Raw genomic sequence first — 6,312 nt, forward strand, 5'->3', positions numbered from 1 at the left:
CATGCTCAAAATGGAGGACATTTTGGAAAGCCTCCTGGACAGAAGGTTGAAATGTCAGACATGCCCTGGAAAAGGAGGACATCTGGTCACCATCTAGTGGTAGGCTTGCATTTTGCTGTGTTTGTTCTTAGTTCAGATGGTATGAATGGAGGGGTGTCTCTTGCAGGCTGGCATCTCCTCCTTCTGGCCATGGGGCTACTGAGAGATTTGACATCCATTTGCAACACAAAAAATATATTTCCTTTGCAATCCAGTATGTCTCCATCCTTTCTGAGGCCTTATGCTCCTTTGTTAGGACCAAGGTTGTGACTAAACTAAAGAACTGTACGAATACAGTCCCGAATTCCACAGCACTGAGCCATGGCAGCTGAATGAAGTGGTTTCAAACTGGTTAATTTATGCAATGCAGATGCGGCTTCTCCTCACACAAAACCACCAAACCCCCGGAAATCCACACAATGGCAATTAAAGCGGTTGTCAACTGCATTTAATTTCTGCAGTGCAGATGCAGAGCCAGTAAAGCTCATCCCTATGTTCCTGATCGACCCGGAGCTAGTGCCCTGTTCATCTTGTTTCTTTCATAAGTCTATGAAGAAGAGGAAAGGGGCGGAGCCGGAAGTGGCTCATGGGGCTCCACGTGCGTCTTCCGGAGCTTTCCTGGGCTTTTGCTTGGCTCCCGCCAGCATCTAGGTAAGGCTGCCTACTGCTCTCCAAGGTAAGGCCTTCGGAGGACACCTTTTCCAAGGACTGTCTCAGTTTTAATTCTGGCAAAGCTTGGGAAGACAAGCGTTCTTTTTGGAACTCAGTCCTTTTTTGGACGGCAGTTAACCGTTTTCCCCCTCTCCCAGATAAACCATTAGCTCAGCTGCTCGGGGATTTGGTGGTGGAGCTGTGGTTGCCACAAATAAAAGTACTTCTCTCAGGCTCTGGGACCCTCCCAAATAGTAACTTTTTGAGATTGTTAATATGTTATTCTGTTGCCTTTCCTTCTTTTTACACCCAGAAGGTTTTTTAAATTGTGATGAGGTGAAAGGATGGGTTTTTTTTAATGTGGAGTGATTTGATCTGTGTGTACCTTATGTTGTAACTGTGTGTTTTGACTGTGGATTGTTTTGTCTGTTTGGTTGTTTGCTGCTTCCTCACCTCATCCTGAGAGGCACGGTAATTATGATTAATTAATTATTAACTACTTAATGCTGCTCAGGATCCAATTCATATTGCACCAGCAGACCCCTAATTATCATCATCATCATCATTATCATCATTAATAAGGGGGATCTACTGGCGCAGTGTTGAATTGGATCCTGATCTGCGTTGCTACAGCTCTCCCTAAGGTCTTTTTTACATGAGGATTGAGCTCTGGCTTTGCTTCATTTGCCTCTAATTTACCCCATTTCACAACCCTTAGAGTTGGAAGGGACCCAAGGGCCACCCAGTCCATCTTCTGCCATGCAGGAATGCAAGAATCCTAGAGTTGGAAGGGACTCCAAGGGCCACCCACTCCAACTCATTCTGCCAAGCAGGAATACATAGAAATCACAGGTGTTTTCCCCACATTCATGGGGGTCCTTCACCCCTAACGCCAGGGAATGTGGAGGGACCACTATACCTCTTTGAGGATAAGAGCCAAAGAGCAGCCACTGTCGGTTATTTGCCCACCTAAGCTTTCAAAAGGGGTCGAAGGAGTCCCCTGGTGGAGAGAGTAGAGGGGTTGGTGCTTCTCTTAGGTGCTCCCAATACAGACTTAGGCCCGTTAGGGACGGGCACTTTAGTACGCGCTCTGCACGTGCTAGGGTAAAAAGGGGCGTCCTGTCTGGACGCCCCCAATCCTAGGACGTGCAGAGCCATGCACAAAATGGTGGCGGCTGTTCCACGGCCGCCACCATGAGGACGTACAACCGCGCACTGCCTCTATACGGGGTGGCGCGGAGTGACATCCTCACTCCGCCCAGAAGTGCCTAGTGCGCCCTTAGCGTGGAGCAGGAAGGAGCTCTGTTTTGGAGCTCCTCCGGTTTGGTCTGTGGGGTGCAGCGTTCACACAGCTGCGCCCAGCGGAACCAGGAGAAAGGGGCCAAGCGGCCCTTTTCTCCTCCTCCCTGCCACCACGGGGTGTCCTTGGGGCTTGAAGCCCAGGGACACCCCTTTCAAGACTGCGGGGAAGCGGCATTGTGCTGCTTCCCCGCTGGCCTGAAAAGTGGTGGATCGGGGCCTCAGCGGCTGCCGTTCTAACCACTGAGGCCACATACACCAGGGAAAGGGGCGGGTACAGCCCGCCCAAATGGGCCATCTGTACCCGCCACAAGTTCTTTCCTTTTGCCACTCTACTCAGAGAGGGGACGATTCCTTAAACGTGAGGTTGACTTACAGTTGAGTAATATGGTATATAAAAGGGATTATTCTCTCCTTGGTGCTTCCAGGAGGAAAAAGATGGTACGCAGCTCAAAGTTCCATGAACAGAAGCTTCCTCAAGAAGGTAGACTTTTGTGAACTGGGAGGCCTCTACAGGGAACCTTGCTGAGCTGCGGGTGCTCCGTCGCTTCCGCTTGCAGCGGAGGGAAGATTACACTCGCTACAACCAGCTCAGCCGGGCAGTTCGAGAGCTGGCTCGACGCATCAGGGACCTAGGCGATGCGCCGGAGTCGGCAGTTTTCACGGGCTCAGAGTGACAGCTGCGCTCCTGGAGAGCTGTATGCCATGGGGCTGGTGTCCTCCAAAGCCTCTCTGGGCAATGCGACCGTGTCTCGGCCAGTTTTCCTTCCTGCCGCGTCGCTTGCCTGGCCTGCTCCTGAAACTCCGCATGGCCCAAACATGAAAGTCTGCAGTCACCTCGTGGAACAAGGGACATGTGCGGGTGGACCAGAAGTCGTGACCGACCCAGCATTTTTGGTGACCCGGGCAATGGAGGACTTCATCACCTGGAGACGACTCTTCGCATCCGCCAGTGTGCCAACTACAATCAGGAACGGATGATTTTGACTTGGCTTGTTAAGGAGAGCCTTCTTTTTTCCACATTTCTTATAATCTATGGAACTGCGTGAAATAGTCTGAAGTAGCCCTTGTCCAGATCTCTGCTCTGGGTCCTGGCACTTCCCAAACTAGTAGATTGCACCCAAAATGTGGATTGTCTTGCAAATTTTGACTGATCATTATTACCATTGTTTAAATGACAGTGTTGTGGCTACCTTATTTGCTTTTCCAAGACTTGGTGGGTCCTAATAATTAATGGAAATCACCTGTGTATGTTAGTGTCCTGTAGGGGGGAAGTGGTTCCCAATCTTTTCTATGCCCCACACTCCTAGGAAATGTTTAGTTAAGTTTGCGCCTCCTACAAAAGTAATCAGTGAGGGCACTCCAGGTTGGGAATTCCTGCTGCAAGCACACATGTTTCTTTTCCTTCTATAGAAAGGTGAAAATGCTAAATTACAAACATAAATTTTGAGAACAACACCACAAACAACAACAACAACTGGGTATTCATTACCTTGTGTCACAGTATCTACCAGAAGAGGGGGTAGACAAAAGGCTGTCTTGGTAAACTCAGGAAAGGAAGCGTGTTTCAAAATGGAAAGGCTTGTTGATCAGAACTTCTTTGTGTCTTTATTGTAGACCTTTTCTAAGACCATGCTGGAGATTAAGTAATTGGATTTATATTTGTCCCCATCCCAAAAAGCAGCTTCGATCTTGATCCATCTTGAATGTTTTTAATTAAAAAAATAATAATATACAAATTATTCACTTCTGGCTGGATGGTTTCCAACATCAAATCCACATAACTATTGGGAAGTTGAAGGTTTTCACAGCTGGGCACCATAGTTTTCTGTGGGTTTTTGGGCTTTGTGGCCACGTTTTGCTTGCATCTGAAGATGCCAGCCACAGTTGCAGATGAAACGTCAGGAATAATCTTCCAGAACGTGGCCATTAGCTCAAGGCCTGGAAACCCACAGATGCCCCACATAACTAATTGCTTTTAAAGGTTTGTTTTTTTCCTCTGGACTTGCAGGCATAATATATATATAATATATATATATATATATTTTGTTTATCTGTATGGTAATAGTTTTCAGATAGCATAGAAACAATCCATTATGTTTCTTGGCTATTTCTTTAGTCTTTGAGTTAGTGCTTTGACTCTTCATAGTTTTAATTGCCTCAGCTCCATTCTCTAACAGTTTTCTAATATGAAGAGAATGCTTCTTTGCCCCCGCTGCTGTTTTTGGCAATAGTTTGACCTAAAAAGTGAGATTTCTAATAGATTTAGAGGCAAAAGGGTCATTAATATTATACTGTTTTACTGTTGCCAATATGATTTAGGTCTTTGCTTTCTCCCTGTGAAATCAAGTTTGCCTCCAGCCTTGGGAAGTTTAATAAAAACGTGGTTCCACAATACTATTAAAATTCTGTTTTAAAACTACAAATTGTAATCAATGTGTTGCAATGTCTGGGCATCGTAGTACACATGGGAGTGCAGAAATATTTGGCAAACACCAAATATCAGTTCAGTAGCTAAGCCTGGATAACGTGCGTTGCTGCTTTTAATTCAGGTTGTATTTTGTATGAGTTTTTGGGAGCCCCCAGCCACCCCCGCATTTAAAGCAGTGGAGCACGAATGCAGAATGGACTGCTCCCTTTTATAAGGAGAGTCTGCTCGGAGGAGCAAGCAAAGGAAGTTGGCCTTCCATATGACTCTACAGTTTTCTGAAAGAGGAAGTGTTTTTGACGGTAAACCCAAAATTATTATAAAACTACTGTGCAGAGATTAATGTAAATCAGGAGTTGGGAAGTAGGTTGCATGTGGCCTTCTGGACTTTTTTTTGTGGCCCCTGGAACCCATAAAGAGACATCCAATGCCTGCCATCACTCATTTTAAAAATGTTTCTGATATTACTGGGCAAATTATGTTGCTAAAAATCCCCAAGACCGCAGAGGAAAGTGGAGGCTTGGGTCCCCCTTTCCCACCCAGCCCCCAGAAAGAACCACTTTGGTTGAATACTCAAACTAGAAGATGCATACACAACTTTCAGTTACACCTAATAAATAATAATAATAATAATAAAATAATAATAATAATAATAATAATAATTTTTCTGCCTCTCTTCATGGATTGAGGCGGGATTACAACCCATAAAATACATACAAGAACACATCAATAAAATACAATAAAAATAATTACATTAAAACTCTGCTCATCGTCAACAGCAATACAATAAATTATACAGTGATCAGAAAGTGGAACAGATATTCATAGAATCATAGAGTTGGAAGAGACCGCAAAGACCATCCAGTCCAACCCCCTGCCTTCTTACATGAGGTCAGGGGGGTAAGTTCGCCAGAGAGAATCTGTCTTCAGTGCCCTCTGAATGTTCCAAGGAAGCTTCCAAGGCAATACTATGTCAAGAACTGCCTTTTCTCCCCAGGATTAAAAAACCAAGTCTTCTGTACTGCAAACAGTAAACCTTTATTTCAGAAAACCCATAGATTTTAGAGTTCTTGTTAGCCTAATAGTTAGGCTATTAGTGACCTTACTGGATATTTTTTGCAAAAACTTGGCAGTTTGAGAGAACTGACAAAAGATGTGACAGTAGGAAATGGACTTGGAGGAATTAATTTTTCTCTGTTGCTCACAATTCTTGGATGGATTTCATTGCTGTTAGGGGGTAGATGGGTCATTGCTTGCACACCAGGTTTTCTTTATTTGCATCTGAACTTGGGAGCCCATTTTCCATTGTCCTTTGGAAGCAAAGGGGATTTGATTGGATTGCTGACCCAGGGGATAGTAGAAGTGTTTGGGGGGCCCCAGTTCTACCATTGGCTGTGAGAGGATGCTTGTACCCTAGAATCATAGTTGGGAGACACCCCAAGGATCATCCAATCCAACCTTCTGCCATGGAAAGCCCCCCTGAACAAATGGCCCATCCAGCCTCTGTTGAAAAAAGGAGACTCCACCACACTTGAGGGAGCATACAGTCGGTCCTTCTTATACATGGATTTTTAATACACGGATTCAAGCAATACACGGTTTGAAAATGTTCCAAAAAAGTATAAATTTACCTTGATTTTCCATTTTTTTATTAGGGAACACCATTTGCTATGTCATTATATTTAATGGGACTTGAGCATACACGGGGATCTGGACCAAACCCCAGCGTATAACAAGGGTCCCTGTAGTCCACTGTCAAAACCGCTCTTACTGTCAGGGGTTTGCCTAATGTTTAGGAGGAATCACTTTTCCTATAGTTTGAATCCATTGCTCTGTCTCCTAGTCTCTGAACAGCAGAAAACAAGCGTGCTCCAATCTTCAATATAGTCTGGAGA

At 45.1% G+C, this 6,312-nt stretch overlaps 1 pseudogene; it reads left to right on the top strand.

The window, feature by feature from the left end:
* The first annotated feature begins 2,427 nt into the window (after positions 1–2,427).
* On the top strand, positions 2,428–2,989 carry LOC121919656 (annotated as a pseudogene).
* The last annotated feature ends 3,323 nt before the right edge of the window (positions 2,990–6,312 follow it).

Source organism: Sceloporus undulatus, chromosome 1 (genome assembly GCF_019175285.1).
Source record: "Sceloporus undulatus isolate JIND9_A2432 ecotype Alabama chromosome 1, SceUnd_v1.1, whole genome shotgun sequence".
NCBI lineage: Eukaryota > Metazoa > Chordata > Lepidosauria > Squamata > Phrynosomatidae > Sceloporus > Sceloporus undulatus.